Source organism: Melitaea cinxia, chromosome 18 (genome assembly GCF_905220565.1).
Source record: "Melitaea cinxia chromosome 18, ilMelCinx1.1, whole genome shotgun sequence".
Lineage (NCBI taxonomy): Eukaryota > Metazoa > Arthropoda > Insecta > Lepidoptera > Nymphalidae > Melitaea > Melitaea cinxia.
Window position 1 is genome coordinate 14,504,308 of NC_059411.1, and position 15,699 is coordinate 14,520,006.

Here is a 15,699-nt window from a genome sequence, read left to right on the forward strand (position 1 = left end):
CGTAAGGTGGTGTGTGCTAATTGGTCCCATTTAAATTTATTTGAAATCTAACAACTACTTTTCGAGTTATATTTAATAATGCGTTTTTACTTGACGCTTTTTTCGTCGACCTACGTTGTATTATACCGCATAACTTTCTACTGGATGTACCGATTTTGATATTTCTTTTTTTGTTAGAAAGGAGATATTCCTAGTTTGGTACCATGATTAGAAAACCAGGATCTGATGATGGGATCCCAGAGAAATCGAGGAAAACTCTCGAAAATCCGCAATAACTTTTTGCTGGGTGTACCGATTTTGATAATTTTTAATTTTATCGAAAGCGGATATTTATCATGTGGTCACATTTAAATTTTATCGAGATCTGATAACTACTTTTTGAGTAATCTTTGATAATGCGTAGTTTCTTGACTATTTTTTCGTCGATCTACATTGTATTACTCGTCGATGTAATCGAAGTCGGTTTTTTTTTCGTTTGCGAGGAAACACAATTATTTTCGTCTACCTACGTTGTATTACTTGTCGATATAATTGAAGTGTGCTGTGTGGCTACGACACTAAAGAATTTAGCCACCCCCTCTCTTCCCGTGGGTGTTGTAAGAGGCGACTAAGGGATAACAAGGTTCCACAACCACCTTGGAACTTAAGAAGCCGACCGATGGCGGGATAACCATCCAACTGCTGGCTTTGAAATACACAGGCCGAAGACGGGCAGCAGCGTCTTCGGTGCGACAAAGCCAGTACTGCGGTCACCAACCCGCCTGCCCAGCGTGGTGACTATGGGCAACACACATGAGTTCACGTTATTTTTGGCGTAAACTTGTGGAGGCCTATGTCCAGCAGTGGACTGTATAGGCTGTAATGATAATTGAAGTCGGTTTTTTTTTGTTTGTATGCAAACAATTATATTTTAATCCTCTCGTTAGATAGTTTATAAATAGCTAAAGATATTTAACATTAAACTAAGAACTTTTTTATGTTTATTTTTGGAGTAAGACTTCTTTAATTACGCTTGACTTGGGAGTTAGCTGGTGAACGCGTGACTGGAGCGTTACGAAAAGTGTGATCAGGCGAGGCGAACGGAAATTGAGAGGGAGATATAAGTTAGTGAAGATAGAAAGAGAGAGAGTTACGTTTCGTATATTACTGTAGGAGCAACTAGAGAAGTTTTACTTCAGCCGTGTGATCTAAAACACACTCGTTTTTGGAACGAAGTTCCTTACGGCAGGCTTGACATTTGGCTGGGCAACCGAACTGAAAAAAATGTGATACTAAAACCGTAAGAAAAATATATAACTGAAGTGACGTAATATTAGTCACACGACTGTATAATATGACGTTTGTAAAACTAAAATATTACTAGTAAACTTTTTTTATTATTATTTATGTAATTTCATAACTGTCGACAAAAATAAATAAAGACACATGTTTTCTTTACTTTACTTAATAGTTTGAATTATTATTATTATTTTGTTAGATTTATTTTGTTTTACGGTATTTGTTATTTTCTTAAATACTAAATTTCGTAAATACTTTTATGTATTAATTCAAAACCAATCAACAAAATTAAAAAAAAATCAAGAACTAGAAAATATATATAAAATTCAGCATTTTTTTCAAATTGTGTTGCTTCTATACTATCCGAAGGAACTTCGTTCCTACCTGGTGTTCCATAACACCACATAATTATTTCTATAATGTATCTATATATATTAGACAACTAGCTATGCCATAAAAAAGAAGTACTTAAATGTTACACAGCCTATAATTTCTTCGGTAAATCTACCAATCTATCCAACACAAAGATAATTTTTCAATGAAACCAATAAACAAACAAAATTTCTCGCTTTATAATATTAGTGTAGCTTGAATGCAGGACATATGACTGAATTTGCAACAACTGAAAAATGTGACGCCGCGTTGGCGCAACGGTCACAGCCATGGATTGTGCCTGTTGCGCTGGCGGTTGCGGGTTCGATCCCCGCACATGACAAACATTTGTATTGGCCACACAGGTGTTTGCCGTGGTCTGAGTGTTTGTGCAGTCCTTGTGGGTCTCCCCACCTTGCCTCGGAGAGCACGTTAAGCCGTCGGTACCGGTTGTTATCATTCACACCTTATAGCGATCGTTACTCATAGTAGGGAACATATCCGCCAACCCGCATTGGAGCAGCGTGGTGGATTAAGTTTTGATCTTTCTCCTGCATGGGGAAAGAGGCCTATGTCCAGTAGTGGGATATTAAAGGCTGAAGCGAGCGAAAAATGTAATAACTAATGCACACTTTATAAAATTACGATTTAAAAGTGCTTATGAAGACTTTTTCTTTTTATCCTTTATGTAATTTTTGATTTTGATTTACTTTTACAGTTACTGGTCCGTCTATATGTATGTGTCTATCGTAGTGTGATGTTATATAGCCTAAAACATTATTCAAATAATAAATAAGCTAGTACACCAAACTGATAACACATATTTTTTATAAAATTAGTATGTATTGGATGATTTCTTATTTTCTTTTCAGTCATTAAAAATATTTAACCCTAGACACCTAACCTTCGTCGAATCGACGAGTACGCCGCACTAATATCGCTATTTCTTTTCGCCACGCGCGCCGATCACAGAATCTTCACTTGTCAATTCAGTATTCGTCGAGCTCTTCCGGGTGACGACCGCGCCTGGCGGGTAAGTACTTCTTTTTTCGAAATATTACGAAAATAGTCGTCATTTTGACGAATGGTTAGGGTTTGTGTATAAAATTTTTATAGTGTTTGCTTTCGTTTGTTTATAGTGTTTGTTCTTTTTTACAGCTTTTACCATGGCTTCCAAGCGATGGCTGACTGAGGATAATATAACACAACTGTTAATGGATGAGGAAGATCCCAGTGCGTTAGAGGAGTCATCGAACAGCGAAACAGAAGATAATTTAGAGGTGGATGATGCAGAAAGTGACGCTCAAGATGAGGTTTCCGACCATGAAAATATTTCTTCGCTTGATCTGAACGACAATGTACCGGAGCCAGAAATTCCTTCAACTCTATCTGAAGAAGGTTCAGGTAATAATTCAGCTATCTTGACCTTACCCCAACAAAATATTCGAAGTCAGTCCCGTCATGTTTGGACTACGAGCAAAGGTCGTACTTCGAGTAGAGCAGCTGCAATAAATATAGTGCGTGTTGCCAGAGGACCTACTCGTGGTCTAAGGGGTATAGAGGATCCTCTGCTGTTATTTGAACATTTTATAACTAATCAGATGCAAGAAGATATTGTAAAATGGACAAACGCTGAAATTACAATAAAAAGGCAAAACTATGAACAAAATACATCAACTCAGAATGAGACAACCAAAGAAGAGATTAGAGCTCTCATAGGTATTCTAGTCTTATCTGCAGCTCTCAAAGACAATCATCTGTCTCTTGATGAATTATTCAACACCGAGTATTCTGGCTCAAGATATGTGTCATGCATGAGTAAAGAAAGATGCGATTTCCTCCTACGATGTCTGCGTTTCGATGACAAGACATTCCGCTTGCAACGACAAAAGGACGATCCCTTTACACCTATACGAGACCTATGGGAGATGCTTATGGTTCAATGCCGCCAAAATTATGTGCCTGGAACAAATGTCACCATTGATGAGCAGCTATTGGCTTTCCGTGGCAGATGTAAGTTTAGAATGTATATTCCGAATAAACCTGCGAAATATGGGGTCAAGTTAGAAATGCTATGTGATAGCGGCACAAGGTATATGATTGATAGTACACCATATCTCGGGAAAGGAACCAATACTAGAGGTGTGCCATTGGGGGAGTATTTTGTAAAAGAACTTACTCGCAGTATTCATGGTACAAACCGGAATGTAACCATGGATAACTGGTTCACATCAGTACCATTGGCGAAGCAGTTACTCCAGCAACCTTATAAAATGACGCTTGTAGGTACTTTACGAGCCAATAAAAAGGAAATCCCTGAAGAAATGAAGAACTATCGATCAAGAGCCGTCAATACGTCGATGTTCTGTTACGATGGTCCCCTAACGCTTCTTTCTTACAAGGTAAAACCATCAAAAATGGTTTACTTACTTTCTTCGTGTGACGAGGACGGCACAGTTGACCCCCACACAAAGAAACCTCACATGGTTCAATTTTATAATAGTACAAAAGGTGGCGTGGATACGTTTGACCAAATGTGTTCAGTAATGTCTTGCAGCAGAAAAACTAGTCGGTGGCCACTCTGTGTTTTCTACGGTATGTTGAACATATCATGTATTAACAGCTATATAATTTACTGCCATAATACTTGTGTAATAGGACAAAAAGTAATGACTCGACGTGATTTTATGAAGAAGCTGCATATGCAACTGGTAGAATCGTGGCTCAAAACCCGTCTGGAAATTCGTACTATGCCAAGACACGTGAAGGATAAGATAAAAAATGTGTTAGGAGTGTCCATCGAGGAAGGTCAAGGTCAGCCATCATCATCTAACAATGATTTTCAGCCACTCGAGGCTGTGAACAGAAAAAGAAAGATTTGTGGCCTATGTTCATACAAAAAAAGGCGCATGACAAAATGTTACTGCTCAAAATGCAATACCGCAATTTGTGGTGAACATAAAGTTGATTTTTGTGTACAGTGCGCTTCAAAATAATTAGTTTTTTTGTGTTTTACCAAGTAACAAGACTATTATAATTTATGTTTGCCAAAGAAAAGAAGGCTATTTTTGTTATGTTTTTTAAATTTTATTTGTAGGTAATTGTCTTCATCATTGATCTCAAAAAGTCTAGTGTTTTGTAACTTTAGTATAAAATAAATATTTTCTTACCAAACTACAAATATTTTGTTTTATTTTACTAAAATAATGTATGTTTTACTTTATTAACTTTTAAAACTACCGAAAAAATACATATTTTTATAAAATTATACGCCGCCAAAAACTGTTCGTCAAATCGACGAATGGTTAGGTTAAAAGGGATATGTTCGAAGGTTAGGTGTCTAGGGTTAAGAAAAACAGAACTTAAAGATGGTTTTTAGGGAGATTTTCGGGCTCGACGCATTTCACTTCCTATAGTTACAGGGTCGTAGCAAAGGCAAACATAATTAAGCTGCATCTGCTTGTAATTTTCTCCTTGACGCAAACTAGCTTAATGAGATAAACTGCGCAGAGCACAGAACATGCAAACTTTGGATATGGTGTCGATAATGTTATGTAACAGTACACTCAGATTTATTTCTTTGGTTTATTGTGATTAGTTAACAAATATTATGAGTATATTGTAGCTAGCTGACTGCGCAAAGATGTTTTGCCATATATGTTATTAACCCTCTTAATCCCCGACGTTGGCCGATTCATAAACTTACCCGATACGTACAGAAAATTTCATAAAAATGAGTCTAGCTGTTTCGGAGGAGTACGTTAACAAACATTGCGACACGAGAATTTATATAAGATGATACAAAAAGTGGACATAATTCTAAGAGTACTCTCTATAAATCACAAACCAGAAATCTTATCAATGATTTAAAAAAAATACCGTTCCCCTTTATTAAGAAAAAACATATTAATTAAGAATAGCAATCTTTTTTTACCTTTTTTTGCGTAACATGCACTTTTATAATTATGTTTCTGAAATTATTATAAAATTAAGCTATTAAAGAGCTACAAGATATCTCAAAATAGTAGGTAAATAAATATAAAAAAAACAGCTTTTTTTTTGTTATCAAAAATACTTGTTACACAAAAAAATTCATATAAAGAAGAAAAACTCCTGTAGTATAACTCCTGTAAAGACACAGGGTTGCCTAGTATGGGGCCGCTAGATATTACCAAATAATGTAAGTCTTCGATTCGTCTTCTTAATCGAGTGAATTAGATTATTTGTATCCACACTTTTATTCGTCATGATGATGATGACGTCAACAAAATGTCGGCTTTACGACACTCATATTGTTTTACGCTTTTTTTCGTCTCTTATTTTTTTATAAGTCGTAAGCTTTTTTACGGCAAGTAATAAATCCTAATAAGTCATGTTGTAAGATAGCCATAATTTACAATATAACTTACAGACAAGGATTTTTTTATATCATAAGCCCAAAGAAGCTAAATAAATAAATAAATAAGCTTACCGTGCACACGATGAAATGATGATGAAGCTACTGCAAACTATGTATAAATTATCTCAGCTATCTGTATGTCCACAACACCAATGTTTGCATTGTTATTTGTCTGTGATTTTCTGTAAGTTTGAGGTACTTCTCCAGTTGAACTTAAAATTTTGAGAAAGATATTTCCTGCTGTGTTGTAATCAGTATAGAAAAAGGATGTTTTCACGAATTTGTACGTCACTTCCGTCACCGTTTCAGCTCAGTGAGCCAGACGGACCACGTGGCGGTTTTGTTAATTAATTACAACATTGTTGTTTGCTTTGAGAATTATGTGAGTGTTATTAATGGAAATTAACTCAATTATATGATTCTACAAGAATTTATACTGAATAATTTTACATTTGTTATTGTACAAATACAATGACACATTTAATTAAATTCACGTTCTTAATATATAAAAAAAAGTATCGTAATATATGTCAACAGTTTGTTAACTTTCTGAGACATCTGGGGATCTGTCGCGCTCACAATCAGAATACAGAAGGTGCTATTGCTTGGCTGCGAATATCATAGGGTTTCTTAGCCAACGGCAATCCGGTTTCTTCGCCAAGGCGTGACGTAGTTCTTCTCCGTATTATATTATTATTGGCATATATTTTAGTATTTTATCTTCTTATGTAGGTATGTGCATGTATTTACTAAACTTTCAAAGTGAAAAAAATAAATAAATAATGAATATAAATTCTTTTTTTATATAAAGTTATGTCCACATGCTTATAGGGCCCGTGCTTTTGTTATTCCGATTTTTAGTTTTATTACTGATCGTTTACTTGTTACACTACTGCAGCTTACATTAAGAGAACTAATTATTCTGTCTTAGTATCCCTAATGCAGACGTGAGTCCACCGACCAAAATTATGCTAAACTTAATTGATATCTTACATGCAAAAAGACATAGAATTATATTACGCCTTACTTTATATATTGTTGTCACTGTTATTAGTATTATCTATGTTTATATATACACTTACTTGCTATCTATAATATATGTACACTTATTGTCTAGTTAACGTATACCTATGTACACTTATGGCCTACTTGGCCTACTTACAATATATACTTAACCTATGTTATTATTAGTATTTTTTTCCTTAGTCCTATGTTTTTTCCTTATATATATATTCTTTAAAAATAATATAAAAATCATAGAATATAAATTCTTTGACAGTCACGACTTATTCCGCTTTCGGAACCATACTATCATACCTTCATACCGTCTGCTTAGTAGGAATGTGAAAAAGCCTTAGTTTATTTCAAATTTTATACATTAAAAAGATTTGTTGTACCAGTATTAACACTCATAACAGATTATTATTGTCATATTTTTTTATTATCTGCGAATAAACGTGGCTTACCCTTGATGATCACTAATGCAGTATCATGGACACTAATGCAGTAGCACTTGATGATCACTAATGCAGTATCAGTTGGTCAGCCGCGTACGAATAATAAAAAATTGAATTGGAATTTGCGGGAATTCAAATATTGTGTTTATTACTTATGTTTATACTAAATCCCATTGAGCAAGTCGACAGTGTTGTTTCTCTATTAAGGTTTAAATATAAATATTTTATAACATACACACACGGCCGCCCGTTCCCATGTTAAGAAACTTAATGCAATAGCATTTTTTTTAATAATTGTACATAAAAACAATACATATATAAATATATAAATACACATATTACACCCAGACTCAGGCGGGAATCGAACTTGCAACCCGCGGAACAGAAAGCAGGGCCACTACAAACTGCGCCAACGGGCTAGTAGAGGTTTTCTGCGATTGTTTATTACGACAACACGATCGTTCGCTAATTATCGTTTTGGAATTACCATTTAACATCAATGATTGTCTACTGTGTGGTTACGGCAGTAAAGGATATAGCCATCCCCTCTCTTCCCGTGGGTGTCGTAAGAGGCGACTAAGGTATAACACAGTTTCACTACCACCTTAGAACTTACTGAACTGCTAGCTTTGAAATACACAGGCCGAAGACGGGCAGCAGCGCCTTCGGTGCAACAAAACCAGCCATGACTATGGGTAACACACATGAGTTCACGCCATTTTTGGCGCAAAATTGTGGACGCCTATGTCCAGCAGTTGACTGTGATAGGCTAAAGTGTTGATGATGATGATGATCAATGATTGTATATTTTTATATATCAAGAATAGTTTCTCCATGCGTTAAGTATATTCACTATTTTTTCTATGATTGTGGCATGAAGTTACAGGGCCGTCCGTATTATCGGTCAGTGGGTATCGGACAGCTTAGCAAAATATCTGGCAAATGAATATCAGTTTTATAAGTGAAGACGTCACAGCTTCTTTATTCTAAATATATAAATTGTGTCAACTACTATGTAGTAGTGTAAAGTGTAGTTTGTGTGTATGTGTCCTATGGTGTAGGGCTACGTCAGTCTGTGCTCAAATAAATTTAAATGTATACATTTTAGGACAAGAAGCAATCGGACTTCAATATAAAAGGCGAAAACAAATTAGAAAATAATTTTGTTGAAAGATTTCAATTGCTTTTCACTAAAATAACAGCAATTCGTTCGACTGTTTCAAATATTAGCAAATAATTTACAATTCCAATAAACAGATTGAATTGAATTTTATATGTTTAATAATATGTACGTATATATCCGTTATAGTGCTGTGTGGCTACGGCACTAAAGAATTTAGCCACCCCCTCTCTTCCCGTGGGTGTCGTAAGAGGCGACTAAGGGATAACAAGGTTCCACAACCACCTTGGAACTTAAGAAGCCGACCGATGGCGGGATAACCATCCAACTGCTGGCTTTGAAATACACAGGCCGAAGACGGGCAGCAGCGTCTTCGGTGCGACAAAGCCAGTACTGCGGTCACCAACCCGCCTGCCCAGCGTGGTGACTATGGGCAAAACACATGAGTTCACGTTATTTTTAGCGTAAATTTGTGGAGGCCTATGTCCAGCAGTGGACTGTATAGGCTGTAATGATGATATATCCGTTGGCGCAGCGGTCACAGCCATGGATTGTACCTGTTGCGCTGGCGGTTGCGGGTTCGATCCCCGCACATGACAAACATTTGTATTGGCCATACAGGTGTTTGCTGTAGTCTGATTGTTTCTGCAGTCCTAGTGGGTCTCCCCACAGTGCCTCGGAGAGCACGTTAAGCCGTCGGTCCCGGTTGTTATCATGTACACCTGATAGCGATCGTTATTCATAGTAGGAAATATATCCGCCAACCCGCATTGGAGCAGCGTGGTGGATTAAGCACTGATCCTTCTCCTACATGGGGAAAGAGGCCTATGCCCAGTAGTAGGATATTACAGGCTGAAGCGACATATCCGTTATTCGAGACGTCTTAATTTAAATCTTTGATGAAATGAATATGTCGAAAAAACTTTATATCTTTTTGAAGTTATAGTTATTTTGGCGCTTTAGGGAAAACGATGAGAATAAATTTTGACGCGCGCGCACACCGTCACAAAAAACCCTCAACCTGAAATTAGCTAGTCAATGAAGAAGAAGTTGGCAACGTTAAGTTAGCTAGCCAATAAAGTCGTACTTCTTATGTGCGTAGATACGTACACACACTTTTTATGAAACATCATAAATTTTTAATTTTTTTTATTTAATGTTTCGTCATAGAGGTCAAAGGAGTTCAAAGTCTACGACAACTACAAATATTTACTGGCTACGATGAATATTGCTCCGCTATCTGTCTTATCTGAAAGATAGAAGGATGGACAAATTTTATGACAATTACAAATATTTACTAGCTAGGTGAATATTGCTCCGCTATCTGTCTTGTCTGAAAGATAGAAGGATGGACAATGATTCAGCCTGTAACATCCCACTTCTGGGCTCAGGCCTTTTTCTCCAGAAGGGTCGAAGCATATTTCACCACGTTGTTCTGTTGCGGGTTGGCGGATATATTCCATATTATGAGTAACGATCGCTATCAGTTGTCTATGATAATAACCAGGGCCAACTGCTTAATGTGCTCTCCGAGGCACGGTTGGGAATACCGGACAGACAAGCAGACAAGCAAAAAATCTTTGTACGAATACAAATATCCATCCTGTGCGGTAATCGAACCCGCAATCGTCATTGTGTGAGCGACACCAAAGCGATGTCGAAGGACGGAAAGCGGAGACTTAGAATCTAAGAAATATTTTATTAGCGTCTTTTGCTGTCTCATATCATACTACCATATAATTTGAATGAAATGAAAACATTAATTTTTTAATCAATGTATTTTTGCAAACTTAACGAATGTCAAAAAATTTATGGATCAAAAAAAATATCCCAAGTAATGATCGCAAAATAAAAAGATATAGAAAATAATATTATACATATAGAAGAGAACATATTAATGTTATTATTTTTTATATTATCAAAAAAATTTAACAAACCGTAATTTAAAATTATTACATAGTCAGAATTATTTTATTACAAAGTCAACATCAATTGTCAAACATCTAAATTGTATGACTGGGGACAAATTAACTTATGTATTCGAAGACGTTACAAAATCCATTCGAGAAACATTATCAGAAAAGTCCAGGATCGTAGACCAAGACCATAATTTCATATTTGGAAATCCACGAAACCTCCACATGTTCATTAAATCCAACGATCGATACTCATGCATATTCAACACATCGCCGCAATTACCCAGTCGATAGTTTTGAGCCACCAATTATATTTGGAGGATGCTCCAGGCTTTTTGCCATGAAACCCAAAATTTGAATATCCGAATAGGAGCTGATTTAATGCTTTTTTGGGTATTGTTATTGTAAAATTGAATTAGCATGTCTGAAATTGATTTCGATCGAGTGGCTATTGGTCTTTGATTTTCATTTTTTTTTCCTTTTTGTACTATTGTTCTGAATTAGGTGTACAATTCAATGCTATATTATGCCTTAATTTGAAAAATACTTAACGAGTTTAATGGTATTTTATATACCCTGTAACCATAGTGGAAATTTAAATTTTTTGCGTATTGTTTTTCGATATAATTGATGGAGAATTTTCGTTAATTTTAATAATTTAAATGTTTTCATGTTTATCTGAATAATATTTATGGATAAAAAATATCATATGTATATTTCGTTGTGGCTGTTTCGCTGGGGGTTGCGGTTCGATCCCCGCACTTGACAAACATTTGTATTAGCCATACAGATGTTTGCTGTGGTCTGGGTGTTAATGCAGTTTTTGGGGGTCTCTCCACCGTTCCCCGGAGAGCACGTTAAGCGATTATTACTCATAGTTGGGAATATATCCACTAACCCGCTTTGGAGCAGCGTGGTGGATTAAGCTCTAATCCTTCTCCTACATGGGGAAAAAAAAATTTAAATTTCGTTTTACTAACTGTCAGTCAGTCAGCTCAGCCTATTGCAGTCCACTGCTGGACATAGGCCTCCCCAAGTTCGCGCCAGACATCCCGGTTTTCCGCAATTCTCATCCAGAATACTAACTGTATTAGCAACAATGTATAGTGAGTTAATGTGGTTTTACTGACGTATCTCTGTAAAGTGAGTAAATTTGGTTTAACTGACATATCTCAATCGGTAAATAAAATACGACAAATTAATTCTGATTTTCCTCATCCGTTTGATGAAAACAAGATTAATTTTACGCTATTACAATTTCAGACCAAAATCCTATTCATAAAATTCGTAAGTAACTTATCATTTTAAACAATTTATAATAATATGCTAAAAATATCAGTTACCACCAAAAATATTTCTATATTTTATAAAAAAGATCTCAATATACGGTTTGAATGGAACGTTCGAGTTCTTATAATACAATTCTAAGCTCCTTGAGGAACATTCAAAGGTCTTCCACGTTTTTTTTCCTTCTTACAAGCGTTATTGTTATCGAAACGAATAAAATATAAAAGTAAAATGAATTTATTAACGAAAACAGGATTTTTCCTCGATTAAAAACCGGACTCTGTTGCCGTAATTTCATTTCGTTTGGACTCCCGACTTTACTAAAATAAAAAGACACAAAAACGATCTTTACACTCATCTGATACACATTGCTGGTTTTGTATGGGCGATTTCAAAATCATAACATTCAAATGCGTCGATTTACTTTAATATCTAAACTAGATTTTGTTATATGCATTTTTAAAGTTAGCCTAATAGAGGTTTCGGATCAACTGAATTCGATACATTCATCCATTTATTGTTAGTTGGGAGCTCAGAAACGATTTACATACAAACTCATCTTACTAATCCTTGATGTTGGTAACAGTGGAAAATAAAAGGAACTTTCTGGTGTATTTGTGTGAGATTTACGATCTTAATTTTGCAGTGGTTAAAAAAAATTATATAAACGGCAATTGCATTGGGAGGTTATTTTAGTGACTTATCTGATTAGTGTATATTTATGATAAATGGCTATCTAAATATTTTAATTTAATTTCTATGTGTTTAGAAAATATATTTAATTTAATTAAAATGTTTACGCGAATTTCACTTCAAATGAAACAACTTTTTCAGGTTTTGTCGTGGTTTATTAAGTTTTTTAGATGCCGATGTTTCGGATACTTTACACTCCATTTTTAAACTATCACTAATAATGCGACTTAACTATTTATTCGTCGATCTACTCTGTATTATACCTCATATTATACATTGTATTATACCTCATATTGTACATTGTATTATACCTCCTAACTTTTTACCGGGGGACCGATTTCAATCATTATTTTTTTAGTGGAAAGCCGGTGCTTGTGACGTGGTCCCATAAAAATTTGACCTAGATCTGACTGAATCAGTAATCAGTTTTTGAGTTATTTTTAATAATGCGCATTTACATTATTGTTTTTTAATCTACCTACGTCGTATGGTCGTCGGTCGGTAAAGTCGGTGTTTTGTCGTTTGCAATCAAACATAATCATTAAAATCTTTATTTTATTTTTATATATATTTTTTTTTATATCACTAGGTCGGCAAACAAGCGTACGACTCATCTGATGGTAAGCGATTACCGTAGCTTATAGACACCTGCAACACCAGAAGCAGGAGCTCTGGTCACCATACTCACCAACAGGAACACAATACTGCTTGAAAACAGTATTATTTAGCTGTGATCTTCTGTAAAGTCGAGGTACTACCCCAGTCGGGCTGCTCCATATATTGAGCAGGAAATTCCTGCTGTGCCCTACCTCAGTTAAATAGTTATAGTAAAGTTTATATAAAAATACGTTATATGGATTTTTAATAGAAGCTTTTGACAATTTCGACAATAGCAAACAGAGAAATATTTTTGTGGTTATATCAGTTACTGATGCAGCAGTGTAGATTTTCATTCTATTACTATCTATACTGATAATATATAAATAATTGTATTTGCTCGCAAACGGAAAAAAACCGACTTCAACTACATCGACAAGTAATACAACTTTTGTACGAAAAAATTGTCAAGTAAATACGCGTTATCAAAGATTACTTAAAAAGTGATCATCAGATCTCGATTCAATTTAAGTAAGACAACATAAACAGGATCAGCTTTTGATGAAACGAGTTCATCTGTGTAAAACGTTATGCGTTATACAACGAAAATATGATAATTCGAGAAAACGTCAAAATCATGTAATCCAGCGACTAAAGTCGCAGGCCGAAATGTAGTGATTTTAATAAAGTAATTCTCAAAGATTCCAGTCACAAAGTAAAGATGGTTCCTTTTCACATAAATTAGACGATTAAAATACGAATCAACCATTGTCTAACTTCCTTTGTGCTGACGACAACGTTCTGAGTATTTAAAACGATTTTAAATAAAGTGCAGATTATTAATAGATATCTTGGGTGTATTTATTTTTGATAGGTTTAAAAAAGAAGGTTTTCTATTGGACTGTATTTAGAAGTAAAACTTCTTTAGAATGATTGTGATTTGAAACTCGATGAAACGAAAATGCGTAACGACAAAGAAAGAAAAAATTATGTGGTGTCATGGGACACCAGGTAGGAACGAAGATCCTTCGGATAGTATAGAAGCAACACAAAAAAAATTGAATTTTATATATATTTTCTAGTACTTGATTTTTTTTTAATTTTATTAATTGGTTTTTAATTAAGTAGATAAAAGTATTTAGGAAATTTAGTATTTTAGAAAATAACAAATACCGTAAAATAAAATAAATCAAACAAAATAATAATAATAATAATTCAAACTATTAAGTGAAATAAAAAACACATGTCTTTATTTATTTTTTTCGACAGTATAAAATTACATAAATAATTTTTAAAAAAAGTTTACTAGTAACATTTTAGTTTTACAAACGTCATATTATACAGTCGTGTGGCTGATATTACGTTACTTCCGTTATATATTTTTCTTACGGTTTTAGTTTCAAAGTTTTTTCAATTCAGTCGCCCAGCCAAATGTCAAGCCTGCCGTAAGGAATTTCGTTCCAAAACACGTAAATGTATAAGAGAATGAGACAGAAAGATTAGTGCTAAAACGCATAAGCGATGCATCTTGTATGGCGTGCTTTTTTCCGAGATCGTGATCACGTGACCGTGATCTGCCGTGAATTTCACGCACATACTCATTAGTTACGCTTTTCTTATGTGTTACCTCATAGGTTTTTACTGGTTATAGCGGTTATATAGGTTTTGTTATTCGAAAGCTGATTCTTGTCGTGTGGTCACATTTAAATTTGAATAAGATCTTACTTACGTTATCTTTGTTTTATTAAAAAAAAAAAAAAAACTTTGAAATCACTAAAGTGACAAAAATTCTGCCACTTTTAAGACGACAACATAGTATGTTGAGAAATATTGTGATAGTAAAGATGCGTGGGCTTAAAACGAGTTCACACACACACCCATACACACACAGAAATATATATCATCATTACAGCCTATACAGTCCACTGCTGGACATAGGCCTCCACAAGTTTACGCCAAAAATAACGTGACCTCATGTGTTTTGCCCATAGTCACCGCTGGCAGGCGGGTTGGTGACCGCAGTACTGGCTTTGTCGCACCGAAGACGCTGCTGCCCGTCTTCGGCCTGTGTATTTCAAAGCCAGCAGTTGGATGGTTATCCCGCCATCGGTCGGCTTCTTAAGTTCCAAGGTGGTTGTGAAACCTTGTTATCCCTTAGTCGCCTCTTACGACACCCACGGGAAGAGAGGGGGTGGCTAAATTCTTTAGTGCCGTAGCCACACAGCACTAAGAAATATATATAAATAAACTGTTTTTTTTTTGTCTTTTGTGATTGAATTATGATAATGTTAAGTTTTAATTTTATAAGTATAAATATGGAAGAGAGGGACATCCAGACACAGGTAAAAACTCACTTAATATCCCAACAATGGTATCATGTTATGTAAACGTTTTTGTAAATATTTTTTTTCTATTTTTTTTTTATTTTTTTTAATTAAATACGGCCTTGAGCTGATACGTACTTGTATGTATTAATATCTATTCGTGAATAGTTTGTCGATTGCTCGCTATTTTTGTTCGACAAAAATTTGAATGTATATTTGGTATTTACTTTCTTATTATAACTATTCCTTAATGCTT

The 15,699-nt window shown here is 35.0% G+C and overlaps 1 protein-coding gene and 1 long non-coding RNA gene across 2 annotated transcripts in view; both read left to right on the forward strand.

Moving 5' to 3' along the window:
• Nucleotides 1-15,699, forward strand: part of LOC123662149 (nephrin-like) — a 153,813-nt gene that overhangs the window by 73,123 nt on the left and 64,991 nt on the right. The window lies entirely within an intron of this gene.
• Nucleotides 2,550-2,905, forward strand: LOC123662081. Its single transcript, XR_006744441.1, has 2 exons — nt 2,550-2,683; nt 2,809-2,905. It is a non-coding gene; the product is annotated as an uncharacterized LOC123662081 (long non-coding RNA).